The sequence below is a fragment of the Cervus elaphus genome, chromosome 18, assembly GCF_910594005.1.
Source record: "Cervus elaphus chromosome 18, mCerEla1.1, whole genome shotgun sequence".
Taxonomy (NCBI): Eukaryota; Metazoa; Chordata; class Mammalia; order Artiodactyla; family Cervidae; genus Cervus; species Cervus elaphus.
In genome coordinates this window covers 28,251,362-28,268,879 of record NC_057832.1, presented here as the reverse complement: position 1 = coordinate 28,268,879, position 17,518 = coordinate 28,251,362, and the positions used below count along the sequence as shown (strand labels likewise).

The window sequence follows — 17,518 nt, the reverse complement described above, 5'->3', positions numbered from 1 at the left end:
CAGGTTTGGATTTTCTGCCGGCATGCAGGAAACCCCAGTTCGATTCCTGGGTTGGGAAGATTCCCTTGTGAAGGATAAGCTACCCACTGCAGTATTCTTGGGCTTCTCTGGTGGCTCAGCTGGTAAAGAATCTGCTTGCAATGTGAGAGACCTGGGTTCGATCCCTGGGTTGCCATGGACCCTGCCTTATGAAAAAGTTTAGGGCTTCCCCAGTAGCTCAGCAGGTAAAGCAATTGCAGCTCAGTCCGCCTGCAATGCAGGAGATCTGGGTTCGGTCCTTGGGTCGGGAAGATCCCCTGGAGAAGGAAATGGCAACCCACTCCCGTATCCTCACCTGGAAAGTTCCAGGGACAGAAGAGCCTGACGGGCTATAGTCCATGGGGACACAAAGAGTTGGAAAAGACTGAGTGACTAACACAAACACACACACAAGGAAAATCCAAAATTTAGGGAGATAGTTGGGATTAATCTTTATTTAAAATTCTGGGAAAATATATTACATATAGTCAGAAATTTTAATCCTTTCAATAAGATGATGTTAGTAAGTGCTCTCATGTTTAAGCTATTCTAAACATCATATTGAGGCCAATTCTAAGGACCTCTCTAAGACATTTTCATTAAGTGGGACTAGAATAATTTGTATTTAGAAGAGAATTTGACATAAATGACCCACAAATTCACTTAAAGAGGAAACAATGGCAGATAGAGGGCAGTGATTCTCTGAAGGAGAGCAATATATTTGCAGGATTTGAGAGGTTTTCAAGGTATACTCTCACCCTGGCTTCTACCATTCTGTGACAGATAGAGACTCTAGGGTGGTCGCCCACCTGACATTCATGCCTTTGTGTACAATCCGTCCTTTGAGTGTGGGTGAAACCTGGGATTTTATTCTGACCAATGACAAAAGTGTTTATATTTCACTCCCGTGATTATTGTACATGATATAAGACTCTATTTTGCTAGCTGACTGGCTTCATGCATTCTTGCTATCCTAGAAGTGGTAAGCAATCATTTTGGGAGGACCAGAGGGCAAGGAATGGATGATGATGTGTAGGTGATGGCTAGCAAGAAGCCTAGGCTCTTAGCCCTCAAGGAAATATATTCTACAACCCACCTAGTCATCTTGGAAGCTTATACTTTTGGAATCAGGACTCCAGATAAGAACAGAACCCAGCAGATGCCTTGATTGTGGCATTGTGAGACCCTCAGCTGAGGACCCACTAACCTATTCTTGTACCCCTGATCCAGGGAAACTTTGATGTAATAAGTGTGTACTGTTTTAATACTTTAACTTTGTGGTAGTTTGCTACTTCACACTAGATTATTAATAAATGTATGTGTATATGTGTGTGTGTATAAATATATATATACACACATCCCCATCTTAATTTAAAAAATATTTCTCAGTGAAAATTTGGTTACAGTCCTTGAAGATGTCTTTTTTAAATACACCCACTAGATTCTTATTATAAAAAAATAATGCTCTGTATATCATTTGAAAACTTGTAAAATGATTGCCCCTTCTTCATGAATAGACAGTGAGGCTAGACTGGATTTTAATACATTATGCTTCCCTAAAGTACTTTATTATCATATCAAATTCCTATATTTTTGCTACCAGAATTTTTTGTATCTCCCAATGCAATATATTGCTCTAGGGGTTTGAGATCACATTTAGACAGAGAAAGAGGAGAGAGAATCAAAATAAGGAATGAACTTTGGCTAATGAGATTAAGCCATCATAAAATGTATAAAATTTGTACATAAAATTTATACGGTTCAAACTAGATGAACTGAACTGTATGAGAGGCAGTCAAGTGAAAGTCGTTCAGTCATGTCCGACTGTTTGCGACCCCATGGACTGTAGCCCACCAGGCTCCTCTGTCTGTGGAATTCTCCAGGCAAGAATCCTGGAGTGGCTGGCTTGCCATTTCCTTCTCCAGGAGATCTTCCTGACCCAGGGATTGAACCCAGGCATCCTGCATTGCAGGCAGATTCCTTACCATCTGAGCCACCAAGGAAGACCATATGAGTGGGAACACAAGTATATATTCAGTATGTGTACTGTTGTTATTAAGAAAAAAAAAAAAAAGGAATTCCTGTCAATTAAGGCCTTTATTTCAAAGGGAGTATATTTCCTTTTGGAAATTAGTAACTTTGATTAGGAATCAGGAAGCTATAAATTTTATTCTTCCATGAAAACAGAATTTGGTATGCACAACTGCCATAAAAGAGGAATCAGATTACTCTAAAACTAGTGATAAATATTCATGGGAATAATCTAGACAGATAAGAAAATAACCAGCTTTCTATGTAAGCTTATTTATCCCTTTATTTTAGAAGGGATTATTTTAGTCATGTGTTTAGAATAGTTAAAACATCTTGAACCAGAGTTGAACAAAGAAAACACAAAGTTAGTAAGAGAATTGAGGACTGTGTTGAATCTCCCTTGAGCTCTGAAAGTAATCCAGACCCTTAAACAATGCAACTCTTTCCAGGAGGCTGGATGTTCTGTCAACAGCCTCTTTTTAGCTTCAAGTTTTAACAAATATGGAATTTAATAATTCTTGTTTAATCACCCAGTTGAATTTCTTTTCATCTTCCAAACTTTGTAACTGAGGCTCCTTAAAGTTCACCTCCAGGTTCAGTCCATGACTCCTGGGAAATGTAAGAAAGACTTGAGCAATACTTCAAGGCCATAAGATGCATGGGCCTGTCTGCTGCTGGTTTTTTGGCTTCATGCCCTAATTTCATGCTGCTTTGGATAGAGTTCTAGCTCTATATTTACTAGGTTGATAATCTTATGGACTTTCTTAACCTTTCCAGCTATATTTTTCTGCTCTCCAAAATGGGGATTATAATGACTCCCACTTCATAGTAATGCTCTGAGAATTAAATGAGATACTCCATATAAAATACATAGAACAAATATACTCTACAGTGTCAATAAAAGTTGGTAATAATGTGTTTCTTCCCCCAACAACTAGGTTCTTTTGTTAACCTTTTCCTAGGGTCAAACATGCTTCTCAGTTCAGCCTTTTTCTGCTTTGGTTCCCTGGCTATATGTTTCATTTGGTTGAACATCCTGTTCCTTTACATTCTGTTAGTGAGTCTTCCTAGACAGTGTACCCTTCCTTTAATTCCCTAAGGTTGTATTCAGTCTCAGTTCCTTGCCATGGGTCCTTGGATATATCTCTGCCATTCTCTGTACATATATTTTAGCCTCAATATTGTCCCTATTTGACTTCAGTGTAGCAGACAATTTATTAGATTGGATGGCAAGTATCCTCAGTTTTAATGCTGCCTATGCCACTAATAAATTGCATATTTTTAAATGATTGATTCTCAATCTTGACTAGATATTAGAACTGCCTACTGTAGTTTGTTTTTGTTTAGTCACTCAGTTGTGTCTGACTCTTTACGAACCCATGGACTGTAGCCCGTCAGGCTCCTCTGTCCATTGGACTTCCCAGGCAAGAATACTAAAGTGGGTTGCCATTTCCTTCTCCAGGGCCTCTTCCCAACCCAGGGATCAAACCCGTGTCTCCTGCATTGGCAGGCAGATTCTTTACTGCTGAGCCACCAGGGAAGCCCAATGTGAAAGTAATTAATGGTTAATGTGAGGATGAGCCCCAAGCCCAGAATGGTGATCATCCCAGGCAAACTGAGCAAAAATACAGTCGGTTTAACATTCATAAATCAAGCAGTATACTATACCCTGTTTAGAAAATGAGGGAGAAAATTAAATGATAATTTCAATAGATGCAGTAAAATTATTTTTAAGATTCAAAGGGGACATCTCTTATCTGATCAATGAGCTGAGTTGGGGTCCGGGAGATATTTACACCCTAACTCCAGCCTGTGACTGTATTATCATATATGGAAAGGGGACTTCACAGACCTAGTTAAGGACCTTGAGATGGGAAGATATTCCTCTATTATGCACATGAGCCAATAAAACCCAAGGATCCCTACTGAGGGAGGCCTGAGAGGAGGAGTCGCTGCAGATCCAGGGCTGGGGTGGTGTCAGAGACTGGAAGGTGCTGCTGCTGGGGGTGAACAGACTGTGCTAAATATTAACAATCTGGCAGCCATTAACCCAGAAATTATGCTTAGTCACTTTGGAGTGTGCCTAAGCTTATAAGAGTTTTGTTTTGTTATTCATTTTTAAACATACCTATGAGAGATACTGGTTCATAGATACTGATTAAAAACTACTTCTTCATTCATTTAAAATTTACTCAACCAACTTTCATTGAAATCATAAAGCTAGTAGGACTTGAATGTACAATATCTAATGCCACACAATCCCTATTTTCATCCTGCCTAGAGAGATCACAAGTTTGGGCTTTGTCTATTTTTTAGTAAAATTTTTGGCATATAGTAGATGCTTAAAAGAATATTCACCAAAGATTTATAGTAGTTTCATTTTCTCATCTATAAAATGATTTTAGATCAGTATGTCTCACACACAAGTTTTAGGTATACTAAGAAATGTGTATAATAGAAGGGTGTTTTAATGAAAAGAACAAGCAAAACATAATAAATCAACAAAATAAAACTTTGAGAAATATAAATACTGGCGCTAGTTGTAAAGAGCCTGCCTGCCAATGCAAGAGATATAAGAGACACGAGTTTGATCCCTGCGTTGGGAAGATCCCCTGGAGGAGGAAATGGCAACCCAATCCAGTATTCTTACCTGGAAAATCCCATGGATAGAGGAGTCTGGCAAATTATAGTTCATAAGGTCACAAAGAGTTGGACATGACTGAGGTGACTTAACATTAATTCATTTTTAAGAAAGTCACAGTGTATGTAAACATATTAAAGGTTCTAAAGAATCAGATATGATTAAATAAATAAATCTGTTCAGTATTTCATAAAGTTCCCAAATCCAGAAAACCTTTTAATAGTTAAATATCTTATAGGACAATACTTTATAGAGTATTAATTTTTGTGTGTGTGTACATTGAACATTTATTACAACTAATTGGCAATGTGGTAAGACAGTGCTCATGTGGCCTGAATATTGGTCACAATCTCAACAAAGCTTAATCCAGCCCAGCAGATACAAATGAAAAGTGTAAACTGTGAAGACGTTTGCATACGTAGAAGTATGTATAAAAATGACATTGAAACAACTGAATATCCTTAAAAAATATAGCACCCACTAATGCCATTTTACTTCATTCAACTAACACTTTCATGAGAGGTGGTATCTGTTTTTATATTTAGGACTTCCAATACTAGGCAGTGCCATGGAAAGGAAGGAAGCTGCCCTAAAGTTTGCTGCACTTCTAAGTGGAGGGAAGCAAGAGGGGAGTAAAATCAACTTGGCTGTAACAAGCACCCCAGAAGGAATATTCGTGCTTTAAACAATGGTTTATTCAACACTTTGTGAAAAGAGCAACACATTTTCCATAAGATACTGTTATTAAGAAGCCCTGGTAAGTCAACCTTTCCATTTTATTTGGGAGGCATCAAAAACAATCCAACTAAGTGACTAAATGATTATGACCACAAAAAATTTATCTGATGAGTCAAATGTTGCTTGGCCTTAAAAATAGCATGTTTACTATTATGAAACAGCTGATCTCTGTTCCTTGTCCCAGGTTTGGAATGCCTATGAAATATTTCTTATTGTAAAACAGCAACATTCCATTAGTCTTTTGTGTATTCCCTTTGTTTTAAGGTGTTTACTTTCTAGTAAGGTTCTTTGGTATAATTTAAGTTTTAACATGGAGTGAAATTTTCATTCATTTGATATGTGACATGTCAATTCCCTTTATTTGCATATATACTGAAATGCAGTGGTCTTTGGTTTCATAAAACCAGGTTTCACATGATTCTTTTGGCCAAAGAGAATAATAAATGTATATTGCCTGATTGTGTCATACTCATAGATACACATAATTGAGGTAATGATGATAACCTATTGAAGAGAAACAGACCTATAAACTTCAAAATAGCCAGAAAAAGTAACTTTTTTTTTCCTGCATTCATTCTAATTCATACTTAAGTCCCTTGTTATCACTTGTTTAACCAAAGTTCCCTTTAGTTAAGTTAGTTAATAAAAATTGTGTAGGCCTGAATGAAGCAGCTTGGCAGAACAGTAATACTGACAAGACATCATCTTACACCATTAGCTAACATGGGCATGAAGGCAGTGACCATCTACAGTGTGTGAAATGCCACAGGAAGTCATCACCAGGGGAGGAGAATTATGTCAGTCCAGTTTCTTCAAGAACACTATGTGGGGTTTCAGCTTCCTCCTGCAGTAGATCAGTCTGCTGAATTGCTTTAAGGACATTCTTCTTGGATATTTCCTGAACTTTTCCTCCCAAAAGAAACTCAACCAAAATAAAATAAGCCTTCTCAAAATTAAGAATGGTATCAAGTTCACAAACACTGCCAAAATACTTGTCAAGTAATTCCACATAACGATAAACTATTTCCAGGGTAATTAGTTCATTGTCCTGATCCTCAATAGCGCAGCAAAAATACAGAATGGCATATCTTTTGTAAACAATCTTCAGATCTCTCTACTCAAGAAAGCAGCACATTTTAGGTTTCCGTGCTAAAACGGTTTGAAGAAGTTCTCTTGTGATATTTTTCTTCTGTTTGATAATGAGACACACCATCTCTGCAGTCGAAGCTTTCCCTGGCGACTAGAGAGCAACATAAACTGCATGGCGGCCGCGGCAACTTGAGGGGCAGCCCCTGTCACTGAGCTGGGGAAGAGAAGCTGTTTTGCTGTCACTTTATAGACAATTTTTAGGAAATGCAGCATTCTTAAAGTCTCTTGTATTTTTAGATGACTGTGTTTCCAACTCTTTAGGAAAGACCTTTGTACTGTTGGAGAGGTCAGCTATTAGAACACCTGGTGCCCCCATTGCTGGTCTGATGGAATAGCCCTTAGCCAATTGGATGTGCAATGAAATAAGTTGGTATGTTAAATATGTGACCATAACCTTCTGTGCTGATTGACTGGATAAGAATAGGTGTGTGACTCAAGGGGTTCCCTGTCATAATCCATTCTTGGTCAATTAGTTTCATTCTCTAAGGAATTTGAGTTAAAGAATATTGGGTAAATATTTACAGCTGAAACTTGGAGCTCATTACATAAAGCAGAGTTCGCCAAGTGGTGCAGAGCATGTTTAAAAATCATAGTTGACTATTTATGGAGCACGCCATGTCCAAGTGACTAGAATTCCCCACTCCCTAGCTTATATCATTTGCTTTATTCATTTAAAGTAGATTTCTGACCCCCATATACATTTGTTTGCATTCCATGAAGGGGAGGACATCTAAGGTGGCTGGGCTGCCATATGCAGCCTTTAGAAATTAAAGAAGTGTCAAAACATTGGTATTTGGGCTGGCTTTCTGGTCATTCACCTGAACACCAGAAGAAAGAAAAAGGCAGTTGCCAGGAAAAGACATTAAAATGAAATGAGCTTAACTTTGTATGAAGGATATATTGGCTATTTTTGCTTTTGGTCAGATCAAAAGTGGTTATCCACTTTATCAGAGAATTAAAAACCCTTCAGGTGGCGAGGTTCTGACTGTTGGTACCTTACTTGAGCCCAACTCCCATGCTTTTTCCAGGGAAATGCTGAACTCTGGTGTGGTACCTGAGTGGCATGAGGTTGGGCACTGCTGAGAGCAAGTGAGAGAGAGAGAGAGACAGACTGGGGGTTAACATGATGGTCACTGCTACTTGTTCACATAGAAAAGTCATTCTTCCTCAAGTGCCTCAGGTTCTCAGGTGTTAAATTAATATGACCTGCACAGAAACAGCCCGTGCATCATTTTGTTTCTCCTCTGCAGTGACAGCCTGCAGTCCAGAGCCTGGTGAAAAGAGTTGAACTCTGCATGCTACAAGTACTCATTTTCTTTGAATTACTCCTTTAACTTGACCAAACAGGCTTTGGGTACCAATTGTTACATTTCCTTTTCTTTCCTATAATAGCTGAATTTGCTCACTCCCCTTTAGGCACTTTCTTTTTCCTTTTTTTTTTTTTAATTTGGTGAAGGAACAGTGGTTATAATTTCAAATGAAGTTATTCAGTGGCACTTTTGTTGACTCTTGACGGAATCCTTTTGAGAAATAAATGGTGGCATTGAAGGTACACTTCCACTTCATCAACCACAGGTTACTCAATCCTAAAAAGGCTTTTTGAAATGCAGCTACTTCTTGGGGAAGCTAATTTTCTATATTTTGGTTTATTCTGAGAATGAGAGAAAAGGTATTATTCAAGGTATTCATTTCAGAAATGCCAGAAAACAAATGCTTCTTAAACCTTTACTTTCGGCATTATTGTTAAGGACTGGCTGAAGAAAAGCCAATAAGCAGAGTTTCTGATTGCAAAGAGAGAAAACCATACCTCTTCTATATAGACTGTTCAAATATCACTACTGTAAGGAGGACTTCAGCCAGAGGCAAAACCCAAAATATGTAAATCCTTTCCCAACCTGAATTATAAAATTATTCCTGTATCACTTGCTTCAGAGATTATCAAAATTTTAATATGAGTAAAACTTTTCACAAATATTTATAATTCTGCTTTCCATATTACCAAACTAGAGTTCTTTAAACTGTGCCAGTGTCCTTCCTCAGCTGTCACTAGATATTGTTTAAATGCCTCCAAACAGTTCATGGGGAAACTTCATTTAATAATTCTATTACTCTGTACTACTGGAAAAAATTACTATGCCGGAGAACCATACCTCATAGCTTTGCCCTTTATTAAATGATGGTGTATGTATCAAAATTGGTTTCCAGTTGAACAATTTTATGTCTGAATTTTATATCAATCTAGCACCAGCATTGGGACTCTGAGTTTAGTAGTCAAAAGAAATTTGGGTTCAAATCATGACTTGTAAGGGCTTCCCAGGTAGTTCAGTGGTTAAGAATCCACCTGCTAATGCAGGAGCCATAGGAGACATGGCTTTGATCCCCGGGTTGGGAAGATCCCCGGGGGGAAGAAATGACAACCCACTCCAGTGTTCTTGCCAGGATAATCCCATGCACAGAGGAGCCTGGTGGACTATAGTCCATGAGGTTGCAAAAGAGTCAGACATGACTGAGCGTGCACACACGCACATGGCGTATAAATTTCTAGTTGTCTGTGGGTCGGTTAACTTGATCTCTCTGTCCCGCATGCTTGTAATGAATGTTCGGTAGATATTTATAATGTCTACTCAAGTAGTATTTGTAATTTTCAGCTGTATAATAAAATTAGTATGTTTATGAAACTTCTGAGTATAAAGCAGAGAAATTCTAGTTTTTTATAATCTGAAGATAACAGTGAACTGAAAACAAATAGATTTTGAGATTGTTTTTCATATCTAATTCATCAAGTACTTAGCTTTTTGTGTACTCTTTTAAGATCCTTTACCTTATCCAAGGTCATACACTATAGAAATAAAAATAAAACTAAAATTTAGTACTCAATAGGCAGAGGATTGAAGATAAAGTTATTAAAATATAGATTATTAGGAAATATTCAGAATTAAGTGCATAGAGAAATACTATGAAGAGTGCAAAGCAAATTGTGAGCAATCTGAGGCATAAGGACTAGGGTGTATCCAATTATTTACCCCTGATCTACCAAAAAGAAAGAGAGAGAGAGAAAAAGAGAAAGAAAGAAGGAAGGGAGGGAGGGAAACAGAGAGTATGGATAATAAAACAAATTATGGGATGGTAAATTTAAGCCTTAATATATCAATATTTACCCCATATTTAAACTGATTAATCCTTGAATAAAAATAAATTAATTAAAATACAGATAATGTGGGCAGAAGATTTGAACTGGAATTTCAAGTAACCAGGAAGCATATGAAATGATTTTCATTATCTATTTAGTCATAAGAGGAATATAAACACACATGAATATCAGATATCATTAAGTAACAGATTGCTAGAATTAAAAAGATTCCATTATCAAGTGTTGGTAAGAATGTGGAACAATTGGAATTCATCTCAAGTTAATTGATTACTTTGGAGAGGAGAATGAATTATGAAAGACCTCCAGTATGCAGGTAATATTCTATTTACTGATCTCAGTAGTAATTACATGGGTTGTTAATGAAAAGCATTAATCTGTGTACTTATGGTATGCATATTTCTAAAGATATTTGATGGAAATAATCAATTCTTTTTACTGGTAAGCTTAATATTCCCACCAGGAAGTCTAGTAAAACTATAATTTACAGATTTATTGCAACACACACTATTACAAACTTAAGATTGAGGTTGCAAATTTGAATTCCTTTAAATATTTCTGGAAAGGATAAAATTGTGGTAAATGACTAAAAAAAGTGGAAATGAATATGAAAAGACCTATTCAAGGAATTTATGGTGTTGTTTAATGTAGTAGGTAGTATTGAATTTCATTTGTATGTGCCAGGTAGGTAAATGCCAGAAAAAATGATTACCTAAAACTTCAAAAAGTTTTGTGACCTTGAATTTCAAAATCAGTTCTGGTTATGTGACCTTTCAAAATTCTATCATGTCCTAATGCTAGAGAAAATGAAATTTGTGAATAACCTTAGTACATTTGCAAAAGTTCTTTCTTATGAATATAATGCCTCTCCTTTTATATCATTCAGATCTTAAACTTAGTCCTTTCATCCAGAATAAATATTTTCTGTCTCCTAAGTGTATAATCCTTCCTACTTTTGCATTTGTTCCAAAAACTAATTGTCATAGAACCTCACTAATGCTTTTTATGGGTTTATCTGTTTTCCCAAAACAGTAAAATCTTTGAAAACGGGGACTGCATCAACCATAAATACACTTTTAATCCCTATGATTAGAGTGGAATACATATACATATCCCAAATATATTTATTGAACAGTGAATAAATGAATCAAGATGATGTTAGCTTCTGGCTAATAAATGAGATAGTGGAGTTTCTAAATTGTGAAAGCAATTTCAGTAAATATCTCCACTGAGACCATATTTACAAATAACAATCAAATTGTTCTTGGTGATTAGTTGCTAAGTCATTTATGACTCTTTTGCAACTCCATGGACTTTAGCCCGGCATTCTCCTCTGTCCCTGGAATTTCCCAGGCAAGTATGTTGCAGTGGGTTGTCATTTCTGAGGTAACAGCTTTTACTGAAAGTGGAAATATGAAGTGTCCATAGGCCATGTAATGTTAAGTATAATATAAATATCTTTGAAAACAACTTTGCTAGAGTTCTTTTTCCTTTTTCTTTTTTTTTTTAAACATCCAAACTTAACACTTCAGTTTAGTTACTGCTTTCATAGCAAATAGTTTTAACATATATTCAGATTTTTCCAATCAGACTCTTCTCTTTCCGAGTCAGTTTTTGGTACAGAAAGGCACAAACCATCTTTGTTTAGTTTCTTAAAAGTGCCAAAGTTTCAAACCATGTTTAGATTGGATAGTTTTTGCAGACTCTGCTCTGCAATACTTTTTTTCTTTTCCCTGATTATCATAATATATTTAGTTTATCCCTAATTAATAACTTCTTATAATTTTCTTGTTTAGTAAATACATACCAGTGTTTTTTAATATACCATGATGGTTAGAGCTCCTAATTACCAGTGAATGTTTTGACATTACATACCATATCCTTAGAATTGAAGTATTTCAGTATCTAGTTCCACTTTAAGAGGCCAGTGGGGCTCACATTACATATGTTTGCTCTCTTCCTCTCCATTCTTCCTATATAGGAATACACACACACTTACATTTCTGTCTGTCTACCTATAATTTCTCCCAAAGAAGGCAAAGGTATTATAAAAACTAAATTTTCCTGAATGTGTCATTAAAACTGAAGAGGCTATTCTTGAATATGTACTCAAGGACGTCCCAAAAGTATGGATGATTGTTGTTCGAGGGAGTGTATTCCTCTGATGCAGCAATAATTTGCCTTCCAACTCTAATTGTTTGTTTGGATTTTATTTCTTTCCATAAATGAGGTAATGAGATTTAGAGACTAAAGGACAGAAATTTAATTGACAATGCAATAAACAGACATCTAAAGTAAGTTTTCACAAAATGACACCGCCACTCATTGGAAATTTCAACTATATTCAGAAGGAATATAAGTGGTTACCTTTTGCAGTAGTCTATGAAATTTAGTACCTTCTGAGAATTCCCTTCAATCAGTATTAAGCAAAAGATTCTTTTAAAAGAAGTGAAGATTAGCAATTATGTTCTGTGATTTCCCAATACTGCTTTAACACTTCTCCTGTGGGCCAGATGATATATCTGCACACTTCAGGGTAAATTCACAGAATGTAATACAAACTGGCTAAGTTTCATTAGAGCAGAACAGGGCAGATTTTTTTTGAAAGCAAAATATATTTTAGTTTAACACATGCACTATTTTTCCGGAGAAATACTGTCATTGCTGTGGTAGTGCAGCTCTAATTCAGATGTTATATTTGGTTATATTTTATCTCCAGTTGTTTATATTCTCCTCAACTTAATATTCAAAAGTGATGAGAAGTTTTATACTACTACGATTCAAACAGTGACCACAAAGGGTATTATGATGAAAGCTGCCCAGTTAAAAAAGTATCATGCCCCAGTATGTGGTACATCTCTTGAAACAATTCAGTTCTGTTCAGTTCAGTTCACTGGCTCAGTCGTGTCCGACTTTGCAACCCATGAACCGCAGCACGCCAGGCCTCCCTGTCCATCATCAATTCCCGGAGTCCACCCAAATCCATGTCCATCAAGTCGATGATGCCATCCAACCATCTCATCCTCTGTCGTCCCCTTCTCCTCCTGCCCTCAATCTTTCCCAGCATCAGGGTCTTTTCCAATGAGTCAGCTCTTCACATCAGGTGGCCAAAGTATTGCAATTTCAGCTTCAACATCAGTCCTTCCAATGAACACCCAGGACTGATTTCTCTTAGGATGGACAGGTTGGATCTCCTTGCAACTCAAGGGACTCTCAAGTGTCTTCTCCAACACCACAGTTCAAAAGCATCAATTCTCTGGTGCTCAGCTTTCTTTATAGTCCAACTCTCACATCCATATATGACCACTGGAAAAACCATAGCCTTGACTAGACAGAACTTTGTTAGCGAAGTAATGTCTCTGCTTTTTATTTCATTTATTTATTTATTTATTTATTTTCTGCTTTTTAATATGCTGTCTAGGTTGGTCATAACTTTCCTTCCAAGGAGTAAGTGTTTTTTAATTTCATTGCTGCAATCACCATCTGCAGTGATTTTGGAGCCCAGAAAAATAAAGTCAGCCACTGTTTCCACTGTTTCCTCATCTATCTGCCATGAAGTTATGGGAACAGATGCCATGATCTTAGTTTTCTGAATGTTAAGCTTTAAGCCAACTTTTTCACTCTCCTCTTTCACTTTCATCAAGAGGCTCTTTAGTTCTTCTTTGCTTTCTGCCATAAGGGTGGTGTTATTTGCATATCTGAGGTTATTGATATTTCTCCCGGCAATCTTGATTCCAGCTTGTGCTTCTTCCAGCCCAGCGTTCCTCATGATGTACTCTGCATATACATTAAATAAGCAGGGTGACAATAGACATCCTTGACGTACTCCTTTCCCTGTTTGGAACCAGTCTGTTGTTCCATGTCCAGTTCTAACTGTTGCTTCCTGACCTGCATACAGGTTTCTCAAGAGGCAGGTCAGGTGGTCTAGTATGCCCATCTCTTGCAGAATTTTCCACAGTTTATTGTGATCCATACAGTCAAAGGCTTTGGCATAGTCAATAAAGCAGAAATAGATGTTTTTCTGGAACTTTCTTGTTTTTCGATGATCTATAGGATGTTGGCAATTTGATCTTTTCTAAAAGATCAACCTGCCTTTTCTAAAATCAGCTTGAACATCTGGAAGTTCACAGTTCATTTATTGCTGAAGCCTGGCTTGGAGAATTTTAAGCATTACTTTACTAGCCTGTGAGTTGAGTACAATTGTGCAGTTACAATTACTTGATATGAAATATCTTGCAGTTCCTTGAGATTTGCTAATAAAAAATTTGAACTGTAGAAATAACTTTATTGCAAAAGAGAACAAATTTGTTAATTTATATGTTTTAATTTAAATTTCTTAGCATTATTTTTCTTGGTCTTAGTATGCCACTAGACTTATCCAATATATATGTATATATACTATACTATTATATATTGATAAGATATTTATTATATTACATTAATCTTTAGTGTATATTCTTTTCAAATCATTTGATTGATTATTTAAACAGAATTCTACTTTAGGGGCCAAATTATTTATAAAGGAACATGACTACATGTTGGGCTTCCAGGTGGCACTGGTGGGAAAGAACCTGCCTATACAGGAGAGGTAAGAGATGAGGGTTCAATCCATGGGTTAGGAAAAATGCTCTGGAGTAGAAAATGGCAATCCACTCCAGCACTCTTGCCTAGAAAATCCAATGGATAGAGGAGCCTGGTGGGCAGCAGTCTATTAGGCTTGCAAAGAGTCAGACATGACAGAAGCAACTTAGCACAATCATGACTACATCTTATCATAATTTTGTCACATGTATCATTTAAGTTTTATTTTTCTGGACCATATAAATATAAATGTAAATATATATATATATATATATAATTTCTGTCTCAATTTCAGTTTTCATATTTTTTTTCAGGAGATCTGCCATCTCTAGAGCCAGATGGCACCTTACCCTTTGGCTTCACCAGGTCTTTTTTTTTTTTACTTTGAACAGGGACCATTTTAAATGATTAAATGATGTACACCATTGTCTCATTTTGCTTCAGATTTTCACGCCCATCTAGTTACTGGCTCATCTGTGAAGTTGGCCAGAGTTATTCAACAGAGCTCATGTGTTGATGATCTTAGTGTCTGTGGGAATGGATACAACCCTTTGGACTAACCATAATTCTCCACATTAGCATGATTTCCATGGACCTAGAATTACTAATCACTTCTCATAGAATTTTTTGTACATAGCTATAATTAGTCACATTTTAAGTTATGGTTGAAACTGTTAGATAGTGGTTTTGCTTCTAAAACATAGATATACAATCAGTGAAGCTGGATGCTACCTCTTTAATTGGGTATTTATCTACTTTTCAGAGGAAATAAAATAGACAAAACCTTTGTTTTATCAGCTTAAATATTTTAGGTGTTGCCACTGCCAAAAGTGTAATAAAGTACAATAGAAAATTACTTTACAAAATTTCTTTATAAAGCCTTGATTTTAATTATTTAAACACATCAATAATAATTTAATTTGTTGTAAATAGTATATTTTTATCCCTCCCCAAAATCTTTTGCTAATATTTAAGGCAAGACTATGTATGTATATAACTTTTGCTAGGACTTATAGAAGCACCAGTGATAAATGAGACTGAAACAATAATTACAATGGGAAATTCTACTCTTTGTAATCCAAAAAATTTACCATTGTTCTTCAAACAAATATTATTTTGTAGTCTTCTAGTCAAGATTCCTCATTTGGCTCTACTATGTTAAAATAACAAATCCCCTCATGCAGAAAGATGGCTTAGTAGCATTTATGTTTAGTTATAATTTGTTGAAAGACTATTGTTTTCCTGATGTTTTATCATATACAAGTGGGATACTGTTGGTTTGAGCAACAGTGAAAAGCCAATATCACACTCCAGGATCTTGCTGCCTGTAGAATAGTAAACAATAAAGACTATGCATTTATTCTTGGCAGTCTTTGAAAAATACCTTGGAGAATTTCCGTAGCATTATGTACTGTAAGCTTCAGTGAAACCACAGACTAAAAAGTGATTTTCATAGGCTTATTGTATTCAAAATTTATTGTATGTTATTAAAATAATAAACTTTTATGCTGATATTTGTGATATCCCTAACGACAAGATAATGCAATGTGCAGTAAACTCACTACCACTATACAGGAGAAATGTAGCCTACTGACAGGCTTACTAGGTAAAATGTAGGATCATAAAATTTATTAATAGGGAAACTGAATTATAACATGAACTAGAATGCTGCTGCATAGCACAATTTTCTGGACCGTTCCCTGTATTGTCACACCTTCTAATTTATTAGCATCTGCTTTTGTGATGGTCATCCGATAAAACACTCCCTCTTCAGCTTTTTTTGAAAAACACTTTAATACAGTTCTGCTGCTCACCATTGGAACTGCCACTTGTCCCCTACAAGGATCCACCTGATCTTCACGTGTAGGGCATTCCCTGGCATAGAAATGGCCTTCTCAGCCTTTCCTTGTAACAAAGGGATAAGAAGGGAGGACACAGACTGGCAAAACAGAAGGAAACAGGTCGTGTCCCTGTATCTGCCAAGAAGCCCAAAGGATTACGGTGGCAGTGAGTGTCATCTTCCAGAGTAAAGTTACAGAGTGGTAAACAATGGCATGCATTTTACTGCTGAAGGGAATTATTTTTAGAGGAGTTCTAGCAGCTTATACAAACTCTGTTTTACTTGCTTCTGTGAGGTGAATGATTTATTTCAAAGGTTAGCTAAGGCAGGATGGGTGCCAATGCTTATTGAATGTTTGTAGTAGACCAAACATTGTCTTAGGAGTGAACATAGATTTTTCAGTAATGCTTATCTCAGCTCTGCCAGGAAGGCATTTCCATTCCATTTTACCAATGAGGCTATCTACTTCTATCAACTTGCATTACTGCTCTCTGTAGTTCAGGATAATACATCTTCATCTTATTTAGAGGGCTTCCCTGGTGGCTCAGTGGCAAAGAACTTGTCTGCCAATGCAGGAGACGCAGGTTCAAACTCTGGGTGGGAAAGATCCCCTGGAGAAGGAAATGGCTACCCACTGCAGTATTCTTGCCTGGGAAATCCCATGGACAGAGGAGGCTGGTGGGCTATAGTCCATGGGGTTGCAAGCATTGGGCTTGACTTAGCAACTAAACTCCCACCACATTCTGATAGTTGTGAGGTGGCATTTCATGTAGATTTGATTTGCATTTCTGTGATGATTAGTGATGTTGAGTATCTTTCATATCACTCTTTGACATCTATATGTCTTCTTGAGAAAAAAATACCTATTCATGTCCTCTTCCCATTTTAAATGGGGTTGTTTGTTTTTTGATATTGACTTGTATGAGTTCTTTGTATATTTTTGATATTAACCTTTTACAGATATATTGGTTCCAAATATCTTCTCACATTTAATTAGCTGTCTTTTCTTTTTATTGATGATTTCCTTCACTGTGCAAACTGTTTTTTGTTTGATGTAATTCAACTTGTATAATTTGCTTTTGTTTCCCTTGCCTGAGGAGACAGATCCAAAAATATTATTATAACTAATGTCAAAGAGCATACTGTTTATATTTTCTTCAAGGAATTTTATGGTTTCAGATCTTAAATCAAAATTTTTAATTCACTTTGAGTTTATTGCTTATATGGTATGAAAACTAATCCAGTTTTTTTGCATGTAGCTGTCAAGTTTTCCCAGTACTATTTATTGAAGATACCTTTTTACACATTATATATATTTTGCTTCCTTTGTCACAAAGTAATTGGCCACATATATGTGGATTTTTCCCCTGTG

The 17,518-nt window shown here is 36.4% G+C and overlaps 1 pseudogene; it reads right to left on the bottom strand.

The window, feature by feature from the left end:
• Positions 1-6,091: 6,091 nt before the first annotated feature.
• LOC122674514 lies at positions 6,092-6,691 on the bottom strand (annotated as a pseudogene).
• Positions 6,692-17,518: the final 10,827 nt, after the last annotated feature.